This window comes from Urocampus carinirostris, chromosome 1 (genome assembly GCF_059441175.1).
Source record: "Urocampus carinirostris isolate Australia breed hairy pipefish chromosome 1, RoL_Ucar_1.0, whole genome shotgun sequence".
Taxonomy (NCBI): Eukaryota; Metazoa; Chordata; class Actinopteri; order Syngnathiformes; family Syngnathidae; genus Urocampus; species Urocampus carinirostris.
The window spans coordinates 53,806,450-53,821,449 of NC_142349.1; the positions used below are offsets into that span (position 1 = coordinate 53,806,450).

At 45.6% G+C, this 15,000-nt stretch overlaps 39 non-coding genes and 4 pseudogenes across 39 annotated transcripts in view; all 43 read left to right on the top strand.

Annotated features, from left to right (window-relative positions):
* The first annotated feature begins 161 nt into the window (after positions 1-161).
* On the top strand, positions 162-280 carry LOC148376031 (5S ribosomal RNA). Its single transcript, XR_015849280.1, has one exon. It is a non-coding gene; the product is annotated as a 5S ribosomal RNA (ribosomal RNA).
* A 410-nt stretch (positions 281-690) lies between these two features.
* On the top strand, positions 691-809 carry LOC148376032 (5S ribosomal RNA). The gene has a single exon (XR_015849281.1). It is a non-coding gene; the product is annotated as a 5S ribosomal RNA (ribosomal RNA).
* Positions 810-1,219: 410 nt separating this feature from the next.
* LOC148376033 (5S ribosomal RNA) lies at positions 1,220-1,338 on the top strand. The gene has a single exon (XR_015847405.1). It is a non-coding gene; the product is annotated as a 5S ribosomal RNA (ribosomal RNA).
* A 222-nt stretch (positions 1,339-1,560) lies between these two features.
* On the top strand, positions 1,561-1,679 carry LOC148376034 (5S ribosomal RNA). Its single transcript, XR_015849282.1, has one exon. It is a non-coding gene; the product is annotated as a 5S ribosomal RNA (ribosomal RNA).
* Positions 1,680-1,901: 222 nt separating this feature from the next.
* LOC148376035 (5S ribosomal RNA) lies at positions 1,902-2,020 on the top strand. Its single transcript, XR_015849283.1, has one exon. It is a non-coding gene; the product is annotated as a 5S ribosomal RNA (ribosomal RNA).
* Positions 2,021-2,242: 222 nt separating this feature from the next.
* LOC148376036 (5S ribosomal RNA) lies at positions 2,243-2,361 on the top strand. Its single transcript, XR_015847469.1, has one exon. It is a non-coding gene; the product is annotated as a 5S ribosomal RNA (ribosomal RNA).
* Positions 2,362-2,583: 222 nt separating this feature from the next.
* LOC148376037 (5S ribosomal RNA) lies at positions 2,584-2,702 on the top strand. Its single transcript, XR_015847236.1, has one exon. It is a non-coding gene; the product is annotated as a 5S ribosomal RNA (ribosomal RNA).
* A 222-nt stretch (positions 2,703-2,924) lies between these two features.
* Positions 2,925-3,033, top strand: LOC148376038 (5S ribosomal RNA; annotated as a pseudogene).
* Positions 3,034-3,255: 222 nt separating this feature from the next.
* LOC148376039 (5S ribosomal RNA) lies at positions 3,256-3,374 on the top strand. Its single transcript, XR_015847652.1, has one exon. It is a non-coding gene; the product is annotated as a 5S ribosomal RNA (ribosomal RNA).
* A 222-nt stretch (positions 3,375-3,596) lies between these two features.
* On the top strand, positions 3,597-3,715 carry LOC148376040 (5S ribosomal RNA). Its single transcript, XR_015849284.1, has one exon. It is a non-coding gene; the product is annotated as a 5S ribosomal RNA (ribosomal RNA).
* A 222-nt stretch (positions 3,716-3,937) lies between these two features.
* On the top strand, positions 3,938-4,056 carry LOC148376041 (5S ribosomal RNA). Its single transcript, XR_015847237.1, has one exon. It is a non-coding gene; the product is annotated as a 5S ribosomal RNA (ribosomal RNA).
* A 218-nt stretch (positions 4,057-4,274) lies between these two features.
* Positions 4,275-4,393, top strand: LOC148376042 (5S ribosomal RNA). Its single transcript, XR_015849285.1, has one exon. It is a non-coding gene; the product is annotated as a 5S ribosomal RNA (ribosomal RNA).
* Positions 4,394-4,613: 220 nt separating this feature from the next.
* LOC148376043 (5S ribosomal RNA) lies at positions 4,614-4,732 on the top strand. Its single transcript, XR_015847362.1, has one exon. It is a non-coding gene; the product is annotated as a 5S ribosomal RNA (ribosomal RNA).
* Positions 4,733-4,954: 222 nt separating this feature from the next.
* Positions 4,955-5,073, top strand: LOC148376044 (5S ribosomal RNA). Its single transcript, XR_015847298.1, has one exon. It is a non-coding gene; the product is annotated as a 5S ribosomal RNA (ribosomal RNA).
* A 222-nt stretch (positions 5,074-5,295) lies between these two features.
* On the top strand, positions 5,296-5,414 carry LOC148376045 (5S ribosomal RNA). The gene has a single exon (XR_015847854.1). It is a non-coding gene; the product is annotated as a 5S ribosomal RNA (ribosomal RNA).
* Positions 5,415-5,636: 222 nt separating this feature from the next.
* Positions 5,637-5,755, top strand: LOC148376046 (5S ribosomal RNA). The gene has a single exon (XR_015847697.1). It is a non-coding gene; the product is annotated as a 5S ribosomal RNA (ribosomal RNA).
* Positions 5,756-5,977: 222 nt separating this feature from the next.
* LOC148376047 (5S ribosomal RNA) lies at positions 5,978-6,096 on the top strand. Its single transcript, XR_015847699.1, has one exon. It is a non-coding gene; the product is annotated as a 5S ribosomal RNA (ribosomal RNA).
* A 222-nt stretch (positions 6,097-6,318) lies between these two features.
* Positions 6,319-6,437, top strand: LOC148376048 (5S ribosomal RNA). The gene has a single exon (XR_015848058.1). It is a non-coding gene; the product is annotated as a 5S ribosomal RNA (ribosomal RNA).
* A 222-nt stretch (positions 6,438-6,659) lies between these two features.
* On the top strand, positions 6,660-6,778 carry LOC148376049 (5S ribosomal RNA). Its single transcript, XR_015847499.1, has one exon. It is a non-coding gene; the product is annotated as a 5S ribosomal RNA (ribosomal RNA).
* A 222-nt stretch (positions 6,779-7,000) lies between these two features.
* Positions 7,001-7,119, top strand: LOC148376050 (5S ribosomal RNA). The gene has a single exon (XR_015849286.1). It is a non-coding gene; the product is annotated as a 5S ribosomal RNA (ribosomal RNA).
* A 222-nt stretch (positions 7,120-7,341) lies between these two features.
* Positions 7,342-7,460, top strand: LOC148376051 (5S ribosomal RNA). The gene has a single exon (XR_015849287.1). It is a non-coding gene; the product is annotated as a 5S ribosomal RNA (ribosomal RNA).
* A 221-nt stretch (positions 7,461-7,681) lies between these two features.
* LOC148376052 (5S ribosomal RNA) lies at positions 7,682-7,800 on the top strand. The gene has a single exon (XR_015849288.1). It is a non-coding gene; the product is annotated as a 5S ribosomal RNA (ribosomal RNA).
* A 222-nt stretch (positions 7,801-8,022) lies between these two features.
* Positions 8,023-8,141, top strand: LOC148376053 (5S ribosomal RNA; annotated as a pseudogene).
* Positions 8,142-8,364: 223 nt separating this feature from the next.
* On the top strand, positions 8,365-8,483 carry LOC148376054 (5S ribosomal RNA). Its single transcript, XR_015847955.1, has one exon. It is a non-coding gene; the product is annotated as a 5S ribosomal RNA (ribosomal RNA).
* A 222-nt stretch (positions 8,484-8,705) lies between these two features.
* On the top strand, positions 8,706-8,824 carry LOC148376055 (5S ribosomal RNA). The gene has a single exon (XR_015847892.1). It is a non-coding gene; the product is annotated as a 5S ribosomal RNA (ribosomal RNA).
* Positions 8,825-9,046: 222 nt separating this feature from the next.
* On the top strand, positions 9,047-9,165 carry LOC148376056 (5S ribosomal RNA). The gene has a single exon (XR_015849289.1). It is a non-coding gene; the product is annotated as a 5S ribosomal RNA (ribosomal RNA).
* A 222-nt stretch (positions 9,166-9,387) lies between these two features.
* On the top strand, positions 9,388-9,506 carry LOC148376057 (5S ribosomal RNA). The gene has a single exon (XR_015847933.1). It is a non-coding gene; the product is annotated as a 5S ribosomal RNA (ribosomal RNA).
* Positions 9,507-9,728: 222 nt separating this feature from the next.
* LOC148376058 (5S ribosomal RNA) lies at positions 9,729-9,847 on the top strand. Its single transcript, XR_015847972.1, has one exon. It is a non-coding gene; the product is annotated as a 5S ribosomal RNA (ribosomal RNA).
* A 223-nt stretch (positions 9,848-10,070) lies between these two features.
* LOC148376059 (5S ribosomal RNA) lies at positions 10,071-10,189 on the top strand. Its single transcript, XR_015849290.1, has one exon. It is a non-coding gene; the product is annotated as a 5S ribosomal RNA (ribosomal RNA).
* A 396-nt stretch (positions 10,190-10,585) lies between these two features.
* Positions 10,586-10,694, top strand: LOC148376060 (5S ribosomal RNA; annotated as a pseudogene).
* Positions 10,695-10,916: 222 nt separating this feature from the next.
* Positions 10,917-11,025, top strand: LOC148376061 (5S ribosomal RNA; annotated as a pseudogene).
* A 220-nt stretch (positions 11,026-11,245) lies between these two features.
* LOC148376062 (5S ribosomal RNA) lies at positions 11,246-11,364 on the top strand. Its single transcript, XR_015847560.1, has one exon. It is a non-coding gene; the product is annotated as a 5S ribosomal RNA (ribosomal RNA).
* Positions 11,365-11,585: 221 nt separating this feature from the next.
* LOC148376063 (5S ribosomal RNA) lies at positions 11,586-11,704 on the top strand. Its single transcript, XR_015849395.1, has one exon. It is a non-coding gene; the product is annotated as a 5S ribosomal RNA (ribosomal RNA).
* Positions 11,705-11,924: 220 nt separating this feature from the next.
* LOC148376064 (5S ribosomal RNA) lies at positions 11,925-12,043 on the top strand. Its single transcript, XR_015849291.1, has one exon. It is a non-coding gene; the product is annotated as a 5S ribosomal RNA (ribosomal RNA).
* Positions 12,044-12,265: 222 nt separating this feature from the next.
* LOC148376065 (5S ribosomal RNA) lies at positions 12,266-12,382 on the top strand. Its single transcript, XR_015848145.1, has one exon. It is a non-coding gene; the product is annotated as a 5S ribosomal RNA (ribosomal RNA).
* A 222-nt stretch (positions 12,383-12,604) lies between these two features.
* LOC148376066 (5S ribosomal RNA) lies at positions 12,605-12,723 on the top strand. The gene has a single exon (XR_015849292.1). It is a non-coding gene; the product is annotated as a 5S ribosomal RNA (ribosomal RNA).
* A 222-nt stretch (positions 12,724-12,945) lies between these two features.
* On the top strand, positions 12,946-13,064 carry LOC148376067 (5S ribosomal RNA). The gene has a single exon (XR_015848079.1). It is a non-coding gene; the product is annotated as a 5S ribosomal RNA (ribosomal RNA).
* A 222-nt stretch (positions 13,065-13,286) lies between these two features.
* Positions 13,287-13,405, top strand: LOC148376068 (5S ribosomal RNA). Its single transcript, XR_015847380.1, has one exon. It is a non-coding gene; the product is annotated as a 5S ribosomal RNA (ribosomal RNA).
* A 222-nt stretch (positions 13,406-13,627) lies between these two features.
* Positions 13,628-13,746, top strand: LOC148376069 (5S ribosomal RNA). Its single transcript, XR_015849293.1, has one exon. It is a non-coding gene; the product is annotated as a 5S ribosomal RNA (ribosomal RNA).
* Positions 13,747-13,968: 222 nt separating this feature from the next.
* On the top strand, positions 13,969-14,087 carry LOC148376070 (5S ribosomal RNA). The gene has a single exon (XR_015847989.1). It is a non-coding gene; the product is annotated as a 5S ribosomal RNA (ribosomal RNA).
* Positions 14,088-14,309: 222 nt separating this feature from the next.
* LOC148376071 (5S ribosomal RNA) lies at positions 14,310-14,428 on the top strand. Its single transcript, XR_015847603.1, has one exon. It is a non-coding gene; the product is annotated as a 5S ribosomal RNA (ribosomal RNA).
* A 224-nt stretch (positions 14,429-14,652) lies between these two features.
* LOC148376072 (5S ribosomal RNA) lies at positions 14,653-14,771 on the top strand. The gene has a single exon (XR_015847777.1). It is a non-coding gene; the product is annotated as a 5S ribosomal RNA (ribosomal RNA).
* Positions 14,772-14,993: 222 nt separating this feature from the next.
* The window catches only part of LOC148376073 (5S ribosomal RNA), a 119-nt gene continuing 112 nt past the window's right edge, over positions 14,994-15,000 (top strand). Inside the window, exon 1 of the ribosomal RNA XR_015849294.1 lies at positions 14,994-15,000. This exon is cut by the window's right edge and continues 112 nt beyond it. This is a non-coding gene — a ribosomal RNA (5S ribosomal RNA).

Below are 15,000 nucleotides of genomic sequence, written 5' to 3' on the forward strand. Positions count from 1 at the left end.
ATTTGCATTCTTTCACAACCTTTTTGCAAAACAAATAAATGAAGAAATACGAACATATTAAACCATTGTTGTTTTATAATTTGCTACCCCTCTTGGCAAACAGTGGGGTTGCAACTTCCGCGGTGTTGATTATAAATACTGAAAATTCACCCTCTTCCCTCGCTTACGGCCATACTACCCTGAACACGCCCGATCTCGTCCGATCTCGGAAGCTAAGCAGGGTCGGGCCTGGTTAGTACTTGGATGGGAGACCGCCTGGGAATACCAGGTGCTGTAAGCTTTTTACTTCCAGCAAACTTTTTGGTATTTTTTCTGGCCTCGGAGCAGCCCCTTTTGGACGGATTTGCATTCTTTCACAACCTGTTTGCAAAACAAATGAATGAAGAATTAGTAGCCTAGATGTTAAGGCGCCCGCTTTGAGACTGGGAGGTTCGGGTTCGCGCCCCGGCGGAGTCATTCCTAAGACTTAAAAAGTGGTCGGCGGCGCCCTCTCTTGGCTGCGGCTGCATCGGGTCAGATGCAATCGACATTTCGTTCTGTGTACATTGTTACACAGAATGACAATACAAGGAAATTATTATTATTATTAAACCCCTGTTGTTCTATAAATGGCTACCCCTCTTGGCAGACAGTGGAGTTGCAACTTCCGCGGTGTTGATTATAAATACTGAAAATTCACCCCCTTCTCTCGCTTACGGCCATACTACCCTGAACACGCCCGATCTCGTCCGATCTCGGAAGCTAAGCAGGGTCGGGCCTGGTTAGTACTTGGATGGGAGACCGCCTGGGAATACCAGGTGCTGTAAGCTTTTTACTTCCAGCAAACTTTTTGGTATTTTTTCTGGCCTCGGAGCAGCCCCTTTTGGACGGATTTGCATTCTTTCACAACCTGTTTGCAAAACAAATGAATGAAGAATTAGTAGCCTAGATGTTAAGGCGCCCGCTTTGAGACTGGGAGGTTCGGGTTCGCGCCCCGGCGGAGTCATTCCTAAGACTTAAAAAGTGGTCGGCGGCGCCCTCTCTTGGCTGCGGCTGCATCGGGTCAGATGCAATCGACATTTCGTTCTGTGTACATTGTTACACAGAATGACAATACAAGGAAATTATTATTATTATTAAACCCCTGTTGTTCTATAAATGGCTACCCCTCTTGGCAGACAGTGGAGTTGCAACTTCCGCGGTGTTGATTATAAATACTGAAAATTCACCCCCTTCTCTCGCTTACGGCCATACTACCCTGAACACGCCCGATCTCGTCCGATCTCGGAAGCTAAGCAGGGTCGGACCTGGTTAGTACTTGGATGGGAGACCGCCTGGGAATACCAGGTGCTGTAAGCTTTTTACTTCCAGCAAACTTTTTGGTATTTTTTCTGGCCTCGGAGCAGCCCCTTTTGGACGGATTTGCATTCTTTCACAACCTGTTTGCAAAACAAATAAATGAAGAATTAAACACATATTAAACCCCTATTGTTTTATAAATGGCTACCCCTCTTGGCAAAGAGTGGAGTTGCAACTTCCGCGGTGTTGATTATAAATACTGAAAATTCACCCTCTTCTTTCGCTTACGGCCATACTACCCTGAACACGCCCGATCTCGTCCGATCTCGGAAGCTAAGCAGGGTCGGGCCTGGTTAGTACTTGGATGGGAGACCGCCTGGGAATACCAGGTGCTGTAAGCTTTTTACTTCCAGCAAGCTTTTTGGTATTTTTTCTGGCCTCGGAGAAGCCCCTTTTGGACGGATTTGCATTCTTTCACAACCTGTTTGCAAAACAAATAAATGAAGAATTACGCACATATTAAACCCCTGTTGTTTTATAAATGGCTACCCCTCTTGGCAAACAGTGGGGTTGCAACTTCCGCGGTGTTGATTATAAATACTGAAAATCCACCCTCTTCTTTCGCTTACGGCCATACTACCCTGAACACGCCCGATCTCGTCCGATCTCGGAAGCTAAGCAGGGTCGGGCCTGGTTAGTACTTGGATGGGAGACCGCCTGGGAATACCAGGTGCTGTAAGCTTTTTACTTCCAGCAAACTTTTTGGTATTTTTTCTGGCCTCGGAGCAGCCCCTTTTGGACGGATTTGCATTCTTTCACAACCTTTTTGCAAAACAAATAAATGAAGAAATACGCACATATTAAACCCCTGTTGTTCTATAAATGGCTACCCCTCTTGGCAAACAGTGGGGTTGCAACTTCCGCGGTGTTGATTATAAATACTGAAAATTCACCCTCTTCTTTCGCTTACGGCCATACTACCCTGAACACGCCCGATCTCGTCCGATCTCGGAAGCTAAGCAGGGTCGGGCCTGTTTAGTACTTGGATGGGAGACCGCCTGGGAATACCAGGTGCTGTAAGCTTTTTACTTCCAGCAAACTTTTTGGTATTTTTTCTGGCCTCGGAGCAGCCCCTTTTGGACGGATTTGCATTCTTTCACAACCTGTTTGCAAAACAAATAAATGAAGAATTACGCACATATTAAACCCCTGTTGTTCTATAAATGGCTACCCCTCTTGGCAAACAGTGGAGTTGCAACTTCCGCGGTGTTGATTATAAATACTGAAAATTCACCCTCTTCTTTCGCTTACGGCCATACTACCCTGAACACGCCCGATCTCGTCCGATCTCGGAAGCTAAGCAGGGTCGGGCCCGGTTAGTACTTGGATGGGAGACCGCCTGGGAATACCAGGTGCTGTAAGCTTTTTACTTCCAGCAAGCTTTTTGGTATTTTTTCTGGCCTCGGAGCAGCCCCTTTTGGACGGATTTGCATTCTTTCACAACCTTTTTGCAAAACAAATAAATGAAGAATTACACACATATTAAACCACTGTTGTTTTATAATTTGCTACCCCTCTTGGCACACAGTGGAGTTGCAACTTCCGCGGTGTTGATTATAAATACTGAAAATCCACCCTCTTCTTTCGCTTACGGCCATACTACCCTGAACACGTCCGATCTCGGAAGCTAAGCAGGGTCGGGCCTGGTTAGTACTTGGATGGGAGACCGCCTGGGAATACCAGGTGCTGTAAGCTTTTTACTTCCAGCAAGCTTTTTGGTATTTTTTCTGGCCTCGGAGCAGCCCCTTTTGGACGGATTTGCATTCTTTCACAACCTTTTTGCAAAACAAATAAATGAAGAATTACACACATATTAAACCACTGTTGTTTTATAATTTGCTACCCCTCTTGGCAAACAGTGGGGTTGCAACATCCGCGGTGTTGATTATAAATACTGAAAATCCACCCTCTTCTTTCGCTTACGGCCATACTACCCTGAACACGCCCGATCTCGTCCGATCTCGGAAGCTAAGCAGGGTCGGGCCTAGTTAGTACTTGGATGGGAGACCGCCTGGGAATACCAGGTGCTGTAAGCTTTTTACTTCCAGCAAGCTTTTTGGTATTTTTTCTGGCCTCGGAGCAGCCCCTTTTGGACGGATTTGCATTCTTTCACAACCTTTTTGCAAAACAAATAAATGAAGAAATACGAACATATTAAACCATTGTTGTTTTATAATTTGCTACCCCTCTTGGCAAACAGTGGGGTTGCAACATCCGCGGTGTTGATTATAAATACTGAAAATTCACCATCTTCTCTCGCTTACGGCCATACTACCCTGAACACGCCCGATCTCGTCCGATCTCGGAAGCTAAGCAGGGTCGGGCCTGGTTAGTACTTGGATGGGAGACCGCCTGGGAATACCAGGTGCTGTAAGCTTTTTACTTCCAGCAAACTTTTTGGTATTTTTTCTGGCCTCGGAGCAGCCCCTTTTGGACGGATTTGCATTCTTTCACAACCTGTTTGCAAAACAAATAAATGAAGAATTATGCACATATTAAACCCCTGTTGTTCTATAAATGGCTACCCCTCTTGGCAAACAGTGGAGTTGCAACTTCCGCGGTGTTGATTATAAATACTGAAAATTCACCCTCTTCTTTCGCTTACGGCCATACTACCCTGAACACGCCCGATCTCGTCCGATCTCGGAAGCTAAGCAGGGTCGGGCCCGGTTAGTACTTGGATGGGAGACCGCCTGGGAATACCAGGTGCTGTAAGCTTTTTACTTCCAGCAAACTTTTTGGTATTTTTTCTGGCCTCGGAGCAGCCCCTTTTGGACGGATTTGCATTCTTTCACAACCTGTTTGCAAAACAAATAAATGAAGAATTATGCACATATTAAACCCCTGTTGTTCTATAAATGGCTACCCCTCTTGGCAAACAGTGGAGTTGCAACTTCCGCGGTGTTGATTATAAATACTGAAAATTCACCTCATTCGCTTACGGCCATACTACCCTGAACACGCCCGATCTCGTCCGATCTCGGAAGCTAAGCAGGGTCGGGCCTGGTTAGTACTTGGATGGGAGACCGCCTGGGAATACCAGGTGCTGTAAGCTTTTTACTTCCAGCAAACTTTTTGGTATTTTTTCTGGCCTCGGAGCAGCCCCTTTTGGACGGATTTGCATTCTTTCACAACCTGTTTGCAAAACAAATAAATGAAGAATTACACATATTAAACCCCTGTTGTTCTATAAATGGCTACCCCTCTTGGCAAACAGTGGAGTTGCAACTTCCGCGGTGTTGATTATAAATACTGAAAATTCACCCTCTTCTTTCGCTTACGGCCATACTACCCTGAAAACGCTCGATCTCGTCCGATCTCGGAAGCTAAGCAGGGTCGGGCCTGGTTAGTACTTGGATGGGAGACCGCCTGGGAATACCAGGTGCTGTAAGCTTTTTACTTCCAGCAAACTTTTTGGTATTTTTTCTGGCCTCGGAGCAGCCCCTTTTGGACGGATTTGCATTCTTTCACAACCTTTTTGCAAAACAAATAAATGAAGAAATACGAACATATTAAACCATTGTTGTTTTATAATTTGCTACCCCTCTTGGCAAACAGTGGGGTTGCAACTTCCGCGGTGTTGATTATAAATACTGAAAATTCACCCCCTTCTCTCGCTTACGGCCATACTACCCTGAACACGCCCGATCTCGTCCGATCTCGGAAGCTAAGCAGGGTCGGGCCTGGTTAGTACTTGAATGGGAGACCGCCTGGGAATACCAGGTGCTGTAAGCTTTTTACTTTTAGCAAACTTTTTGGTATTTTTTCTGGCCTCGGAGCAGCCCCTTTTGGACGGATTTGCATTCTTTCACAACCTGTTTGCAAAACAAATAAATGAAGAATTACGCACATATTAAACCCCTGTTGTTCTATAAATTGCTACCCCTCTTGGCAAACAGTGGAGTTGCAACTTCCGCGGTGTTGATTATAAATACTGAAAATTCACCCTCTTCTTTCGCTTACGGCCATACTACCCTGAATACGCCCGATCTCGTCCGATCTCGGAAGCAAAGCAGGCTCGGGCCTGGTTAGTACTTGGATGGGAGACCGCCTGGGAATACCAGGTGCTGTAAGCTTTTTACTTCCAGCAAGCTTTTTGGTATTTTTTCTGGCCTCGGAGAAGCCCCTTTTGGACGGATTTGCATTCTTTCACAACCTGTTTGCAAAACAAATAAATGAAGAATTACGCACATATTAAACCCCTGTTGTTTTATAAATGGCTACCCCTCTTGGCAAACAGTGGCGTTGCAACTTCCGCGGTGTTGATTATAAATACTGAAAATTCACCCTCTTCTTTCGCTTACGGCCATACTACCCTGAACACGCCCGATCTCGTCCGATCTCGGAAACTAAGCAGGGTCGGGCCTGGTTAGTACTTGGATGGGAGACCGCCTGGGAATACCAGGTGCTGTAAGCTTTTTACTTCCAGCAAGCTTTTTGGTATTTTTTCTGGCCTCGGAGCAGCCCCTTTTGGGCGGATTTGCATTCTTTCACAACCTGTTTGCAAAACAAATAAATGAAGAATTACGCACATATTAAACCCCTGCTGTTCTATAAATGGCTACCCCTCATGCCAAACAGTGGAGTTGCAACTTCCGCGGTGTTGATTATAAATACTGAAAATTCACCCTCTTCTTTCGCTTACGGCCATACTACCCTGAACACGCCCGATCTCGTCCGATCTCGGAAACTAAGCAGGGTCGGGCCTGGTTAGTACTTGGATGGGAGACCGCCTGGGAATACCAGGTGCTGTAAGCTTTTTACTTCCAGCAAACTTTTTGGTATTTTTTCTGGCCTCGGAGAAGCCCCTTTTGGACGGATTTGCATTCTTTCACAACCTGTTTGCAAAACAAATAAATGAAGAATTACGCACATATTAAACCCCTGTTGTTCTATAAATGGCTACCCCTCTTGGCAAACAGTGGCGTTGCAACTTCCGCGGTGTTGATTATAAATACTGAAAATCCACCCTCTTCTTTCGCTTACGGCCATACTACCCTGAACCCGCCCGATCTCGTCCGATCTCGGAAGCTAAGCAGGGTCGGGCCTGGTTAGTACTTGGATGGGAGACCGCCTGGGAATACCGGGTGCTCTAAGCTTTTTACTTCCAGCAAACTTTTTGGTATTTTTTCTGGCCTCGGAGCAGCCCCTTTCTGACGGATTTGCATTCTTTCACAACCTGTTTGCAAAACAAATAAATGAAGAATTACGCACATATTAAACCCCTGTTGTTCTATAAATGGCTACCCCTCTTGGCAAACAGTGGAGTTGCAACTTCCGCGGTGTTGATTATAAATACTGAAAATTCACCCTCTTCTCTCGCTTACGGTCATACTACCCTGAACCCGCCCGATCTCGTCCGATCTCGGAAGCTAAGCAGGGTCGGGCCTGGTTAGTACTTGGATGGGAGACCGCCTGGGAATACCAGGTGCTGTAAGCTTTTTACTTCCAGCAAACTTTTTGGTATTTTTTCTGGCCTCGGAGCAGCCCCTTTTGGACGGATTTGCATTCTTTCACAACCTGTTTGCAAAACAAATAAATGAAGAAATACGAACATATTAAACCATTGTTGTTTTATAATTTGCTACCCCTCTTGGCAAACAGTGGGGTTGCAACTTCCGCGGTGTTGATTATAAATACTGAAAATTCACCCTCTTCTCTCGCTTACGGCCATACTACCCTGAACACGCCCGATCTCGTCCGATCTCGGAAGCTAAGCAGGGTCGGGCCTGGTTAGTACTTGGATGGGAGACCGCCTGGGAATACCAGGTGCTGTAAGCTTTTTACTTCCAGCAAACTTTTTGGTATTTTTTCTGGCCTCGGAGCAGCCCCTTTTGGACGGATTTGCATTCTTTCACAACCTGCTTGCAAAACAAATAAATGAAGAATTACGCACATATTAAACCCCTGTTGTTCTATAAATGGCTACCCCTCTTGGCACACAGTGGAGTTGCAACTTCCGCGGTGTTGATTATAAATACTGAAAATTCACCCTATTCTTTCGCTTACGGCCATACTACCCTGAACACGCCCGATCTCGTCCGATCTCGGAAGCTAAGCAGGGTCGGGCCTGGTTAGTACTTGGATGGGAGACCGCCTGGGAATACCAGGTGCTGTAAGCTTTTTACTTCCAGCAAACTTTTTGGTATTTTTTCTGGCCTCGGAGCAGCCCCTTTTGGACGGATTTGCATTCTTTCACAACCTTTTTGCAAAACAAATAAATGAAGAATTACACACATATTAAACCACTGTTGTTTTATAATTTGCTACCCCTCTTGGCACACAGTGGCGTTGCAACTTCCGTGGTGTGATTATAAATACTGAAAATTCTCCCTCTTCTTTCGCTTACGGCCATACTACCCTGAACACGCCCGATCTCGTCCGATCTCGGAAGCTAAGCAGGGTCGGGCCTGGTTAGTACTTGGATGGGAGACCGCCTGGGAATACCAGGTGCTGTAAGCTTTTTACTTCCAGCAAACTTTTTGGTATTTTTTCTGGCCTCGGAGCAGCCCCTTTTGGACGGATTTGCATTCTTTCACAACCTGTTTGCAAAACAAATAAATGAAGAATTACGCACATATTAAACCCCTGTTGTTCTATAAATGGCTACCCCTCTTGGCACACAGTGGAGTTGCAACTTCCGCGGTGTTGATTATAAATACTGAAAATTCACCCTGTTCTTTCGCTTACGGACATACTACCCTGAACACGCCCGATCTCGTCCGATCTTGGAAGCTAAGCCGGGTCGGGCCTGGTTAGTACTTGGATGGGAGACGGCCTGGGAATACCAGGTGCTGTAAGCTTTTTACTTCCAGCAAACTTTTTAGTAGTTTTTCTGGCCTCGGAGCAGCCCCTTTTGGACAGATACAGCATTCTTTCACAACCGGTTTGCAAAACAAATAAATGAAGAATTACGCACATATTAAACCCCTGTTGTTCTATAAATGGCTACCCCTCTTGGCACACAGTGGAGTTGCAACTTCCGCGGTGTTGATTATAAATACTGAAAATTCACCCTGTTCTTTCGCTTACGGCCACACTACCCTGAACACGCCCGATCTCGTCCGATCTCGGAAGCTAAGCAGGGTCGGGCCTAGTTAGTACTTGGATGGGAGACCGCCTGGGAATACCAGGTGCTGTAAGCTTTTTACTTCCAGCAAACGTTTTGGTATTTTTTCTGGCCTCGGAGCAGCCCCTTTTGGACGGATTTGCATTCTTTCACAACCTTTTTGCAAAACAAATAAATGAAGAAATACGCACATATTAAACCACTGTCGTTTTATAATTTGCTACCCCTCTTGGCAAACAGTGGCGTTGCAACTTCCGCGGTGTTTATTATAAATACTGAAAATTCACCCTCTTCTTTCGCTTACGGCCATACTACCCTGAACACGCCCGATCTCGTCCGATCTCGGAAGCTAAGCAGGGTCGGGCCTGGTTAGAACTTGGATGGGAGACCGCCTGGGAATACCAGGTGCTGTAAGCTTTTTACTTCCAGCAAGCTTTTTGGTATATTTTCTGGCCTCGGAGCAGCCCCTTTTGGACGGATTTGCATTCTTTCACAACCTTTTTGCAAAACAAATAAATGAAGAAATACGCACATATTAAACCCCTGTTGTTTTATAAATGGCTACCCCTCTTGGCAAACAGTGGCGTTGCAACTTCCGCGGTGTTGATTATAAATACTGAAAATTCTCCCTCTTCTCTCGCTTACGGCCATACTACCCTGAACACGCCCGATCTCGTCCGATCTCGGAAGCTAAGCAGGGTCGGGCCTGGTTAGTACTTGGATGGGAGACCGCCTGGGAATACCAGGTGCTGTAAGCTTTTTACTTCCAGCAAACTTTTTAGTAGTTTTTCTGGCCTCGGAGCAGCCCCTTTTGGACGGATTTGCATTCTTTCACAACCTTTTTGCAAAACAAATAAATGAAGAATTACACACATATTAAACCCCTGTTGTTTTATAATTGGCTACCCCTCTTGGCAAACAGTGGCGCTGCAACTTCCGCAGTGTTGATTATAAATACTGAAAATTCTCCCTCTTCTTTCGCTTACGGCCATACTACCCTGAACACGCCAGATCTCGTCCGATCTCGGAAGTTAAGCAGGGTCGGGCCTAGTTAGTACTTGGATGGGAGACCGCCTGGGAATACCAGGTGCTGTAAGCTTTTTAGTTCCAGCAAACTTTTTGGTATTTTTTCTGGCCTCGGAGCAGCCCCTTTTGGACGGATTTGCATTCTTTCACAACCTTTTTGCAAAACAAATAAATGAAGAATTACACACATATTGAACCCCTGATGTTCTATAAATGGTTACCCCTCTTGGCAAACAGTGGCGTTGCAACTTCCGCTGTGTTGATTATAAATAATGAAAATTCACCCTCTTCTTTCGCTTACGGCCATACTACCCTGAACACGCCCGATCTCGTCCGATCTCGGAAGCTAAGCAGGGTCGGGCCTGGTTAGTACTTGGGTGGAAGACCGCCTGGGAATGCCAGGTGCTGTAAGATTTTTACTTCCAGCAAACTTTTTAGTAGTTTTTCTGGCCTCGGAGCAGCCCCTTTTGGACGGATACAGCATTATTTCACAACCTGTTTGCAAAACAAATAAATGAAGAATTACACACATATTAAACCCCTGTTGTTTTATAAATGGCTACCCCTCTTGGCAAACAGTGGCGTTGCAACTTCTGCGGTGTTGATTATAAATACTGAAAATTCTCCCTCTTCTTTCGCTTACGGCCATACTACCCTGAACACGCCCGATCTCGTCCGATCTCGGAAGCTAAGCAGGGTCGGGCCTGGTTAGTACTTGGATGGGAGACCGCCTGGGAATACCAGGTGCTGTAAGCTTTTTACTTCCAGCAAACTTTTTGGTATTTTTTCTGGCCTCGGAGCAGCCCCTTTTGGACGGATTTGCATTCTTTCACAACCTGTTTGCAAAACAAATAAATGAAGAATTACAGACTGGGAGGTTCGGGTTCGCGCCCCGGCCGAGTCATTCCTAAGACTTAAAAAGTGGTCGGCGGCGCCCTCTCTTGGCTGCGGCTGCATCGGGTCAGATGCAATCGACATTTCGTTCTGTGTACATTGTTACACAGAATGACAATACAAGGAAATTATTATTATTATTATTATTATTATATTAAACCCCTGTTGTTCTATAAATGGCTACCCCTCTTGGCAAACAGTGGAGTTGCAACTTCCGCGGTGTTGATTATAAATACTGAAAATTCACCCTCTTCTTTCGCTTACGGCCATACTACCCTGAAAACGCCCGATCTCGGAAGCTAAGCAGGGTCGGGCCTGGTTAGTACTTGGATGGGAGACCGCCTGGGAATACCAGGTGCTGTAAGCTTTTTACTTCCAGCAAACTTTTTGGTATTTTTTCTGGCCTCGGAGCAGCCCCTTTTGGACGGATTTGCATTCTTTCACAACCTTTTTGCAAAACAAATAAATGAAGAAATACGCACATATTAAACCCCTGTTGTTCTATTAATGGCTACCCCTCTTGGCAAACAGTGGAGTTGCAACTTCCACGGTGTTGATTATAAATACTGAAAATTCACCCTCTTCTTTCGCTTACGGCCATACTACCCTGAACACGCCCGATCTCGGAAGCTAAGCAGGGTCGGGCCTGGTTAGTACTTGGATGGGAGACCGCCTGGGAATACCAGGTGCTGTAAGCTTTTTACTTCCAGCAAACTTTTTGGTATTTTTTCTGGCCTCGGAGCAGCCCCTTTTGGACGGATTTGCATTCTTTCACAACCTGTTTGCAAAACAAATAAATGAAGAATTACACATATTAAACCCCTGTTGTTCTATAAATGGCTACCCCTCTTGGCAAACAGTGGAGTTGCAACTTCCGCGGTGTTGATTATAAATACTGAAAATTCACCCTCTTCTTTCGCTTACGGCCATACTACCCTGAAAACGCCCGATCTCGTCCGATCTCGGAAGCTAAGCAGGGTCGGGCCTGGTTAGTACTTGGATGGGAGACCGCCTGGGAATACCAGGTGCTGTAAGCTTTTTACTTCCAGCAAGCTTTTTGGTATTTTTTCTGGCCTCGGAGCAGCCCCTTTTGGACGGATTTGCATTCTTTCACAACCTTTTTGCAAAACAAATAAATGAAGAATTACACACATATTAAACCCCTATTGTTTTATAAATGGCTACCCCTCTTGGCACACAGTGGCGTTGCAACTTCCGTGGTGTGATTATAAATACTGAAAATTCTCCTTATTCTTTCGCTTACGGCCATACTACCCTGAACACTCCCGATCTCGTCCGATCTCGGAAGCTAAGCAGGGTCGGGCCTGGTTAGTACTTGGATGGGAGACCGCCTGGGAATACCAGGTGCTGTAAGCTTTTTACTTCCAGCAAACTTTTTGGTATTTTTTCTGGCCTCGGAGCAGCCCCTTTTGGACGGATTTGCATTCTTTCACAACCTGTTTGCAAAACAAATAAATGAAGAATTACACATATTAAACCCCTGTTGTTCTATAAATGGCTACCCCTCTTGGCAAACAGTGGAGTTGCAACTTCCGCGGTGTTGATTATAAATACTGAAAATTCACCCTCTTCTTTCGCTTACGGCCATACTACCCTGAACACGCCCGATCTCGTCCGATCTCGGAAGCTAAGCAGGGTCGGGCCTGGTTAGTACTTGGATGGGAGACCGCCTGGGAATACCAGGTGCTGTAAGCTTTTTACTTCCAGCAAACTTTTTGGTATTTTTTCTGGCCTCGGAGCAGCCCCTTTTGGACGGATTTGCATTCTTTCACAACCTGTTTGCAAAACAAATAAATGAAGAATTACACACATATTAAACCCCTGTTGTTTTATAAATGGCTACCCCTCTTGGCAAACAGTGGCGTTGCAACTTCCGCGGTGTTGATTATAAATACTGAAAATTCACGCTCTTCTCTCGCTTACGGCCATACTACCCTGAACACGCCCGATCTCGTCCGATCTCGGAAGCTAAGCAGTCGGGCCTGGTTAGTACTTGGATGGGAGACCGCCTGGGAATACCAGGTGCTGTAAGCTTTTTACTTCCAGCAAACTTTTTGGTATTTTTTCTGGCCTCGGAGCAGCCCCTTTTGGACGGATTTGCATTCTTTCACAACCTGTTTGCAAAACAAATAAATGAAGAATTACGCACATATTAAACCCCTGTTGTTCTATAAATGGCTACCCCTCTTGGCAAACAGTGGAGTTGCAACTTCTGCGGTGTTGATTATAAATACTGAAAATTCACCCTCTTCTTTCGCTTACGGCCATACTACCCTGAACACGCCCGATCTCGTCCGATCTCGGAAGCTAAGCAGGGTCGGGCCTGGTTAGTACTTGGATGGGAGACCGCCTGGGAATACCAGGTGCTGTAAGCTTTTTACTTCCAGCAAGCTTTTTGGTATTTTTTCTGGCCTCGGAGCAGCCCCTTTTGGACGGATTTGCATTCTTTCACAACCTTTTTGCAAAACAAATAAATGAAGAATTACACACATATTAAACCCCTGTTGTTTTATAATTGGCTACCCCTCTTGGCAAACAGTGGCGCTGCAACTTCCGCAGTGTTGAATATAAATACTGGAAATTCTCCCTCTTATTTCGCTTACGGCCATACTACCCTGAACACGCCCGATCTCGTCCGATCTCGGAAGCTAAGCAGGGTCGAGCCTGGTTAGTACTTGGATGGGAGACAGCCTGGGAATACCAGGTGCTGTAAGCTTTTTACTTCCAGCAAAGTTTTTGGTTTTTTTTCTGGCCTCGGAGCAGCCCCTTTTGGATGGATACAGCATTCTTTCACAACCTGTTTGCAAAACAAATAAATGAAGAATTACACTCATATTAAACCACTGTTGTTTTATAATTTGCTACCCCTCTTGGCACACAGTGGCGTTGCAACTTCCGTGGTGTAATTATAAATACTAAAAATTCTCCCTCTTCTTTCGCTTACGGCCATACTACCCTGAACACGCCCGATCTCGTCCGATCTCGGAAGCTAAGCAGGGTCGGGCCTGGTTAGTACTTGGATGGGACACCGCCTGGGAATACCAGGTGCTGTAAGCTTTTTACTTCCAGCAAACTTTTTGGTATTTTTTCTGGCCTCGGAGCAGCCCCTTTTGGACGGATTTGCATTCTTTCACAACCTGTTTGCAAAACAAATAAATGAAGAATTACGCACATATTAAACCCATGTTGTTCTATAAATGGCTACCCCTCTTGGCAAACAGTGGAGTTGCAACTTCCGCGGTGTTGATTATAAATACTGAAAATTCACCCTCTTCTTTCGCTTACGGCCATACTACCCTGAACACGCCCGATCTCGTCCGATCTCGGAAGCTAAGCAGGGTCGGGCCTGGTTAGTACTTGGATGGGAGACCGCCTGGGAATACCAGGTGCTGTAAGCTTTTTACTTCCAGCAAGCTTTTTGGTATTTTTTCTGGCCTCGGAGCAGCCCCTTTTGGACGGATTTGCATTCTTTCACAACCTGTTTGCAAAACAAATAAAGGAAGAATTACGCACGTATTAAACCCCTGTTGTTTTATAAATGGCTACCCCTCTTGGCAAACAGTGGCGTTGCAACTTCCGCAGTGTTGATTATAAATACTGAAAATTCACCCTCTTCTTTCGCTTACGGCCATACTACCCTGAACACGCCCGATCTCGTCCGATCTCGGAAGCTGAGCAGGGTCGGGCCTGGTTAGTACTTGGATGGGAGACCGCCTAGGAATACCAGGTGCTGTAAGCTTTTTACTTCCAGCAAGCTTTTTGGTACTTTTTCTGGCCTCGGAGCAGCCCCTTTTGGACGGATTTGCATTCTTTCACAACCTTTTTGCAAAACAAATAAATGAAGAAATACGCACATATTAAACCCCTGTTGTTCTATTAATGGCTACCCCTCTTGGCAAACAGTGGAGTTGCAACTTCCGCGGTGTTGATTATAAATACTGAAAATTCTCCCTCTTTTTTCGCTTACGGCCATACTACCCTGAACACGCCCGATCTCGTCCGATCTCGAAAGCTAAGCAGGGTCGGGCCTGGTTAGTACTTGGATGGGAGACCGCCTGGGAATACCAGGTGCTGTAAGCTTTTTACTTCCAGCAAACTTTTTTCGTATTTTTTCTGGCCTCGGAGCAGCCCCTTTTGGACGGATACAGCATTATTTCACAACCTGTTTGCAAAACAAATAAATGAAGAATTACACACATATTAAACCCCTGTTGTTTTATAAATGGCTACCCCTCTTGGCAAACAGTGGCGTTGCAACTTCCCTGGTGTTGATTATAAATACTGAAAATTCACCCTCTTCTTTCGCTTACGGCCATACTACCCTGAACACGCCCGATCTCGTCCGATCTCGGAAGCTAGGCAGGGTCGGGCCTGGTTAGTACTTGGATGGGAGACCGCCTGGGAATACCAGGTGCTGTAAGCTTTTTACTTCCAGCAAAGTTTTTGGTATTTTTTCTGGCCTCGGAGCAGCCCCTTTTGGACGGATTTGCATTCTTTCACAACCGGTTTGCAAAACATATAAATGAAGAATTACACACATATTAAACCCCTGTTGTTTTATAATTGGCTACCCCTCTTGGCAAACAGTGGCGCTGCAACTTCCGCAGTGTTGATTATAAATACTAAAAATTCTCCGTCTACTTTCGCTTACG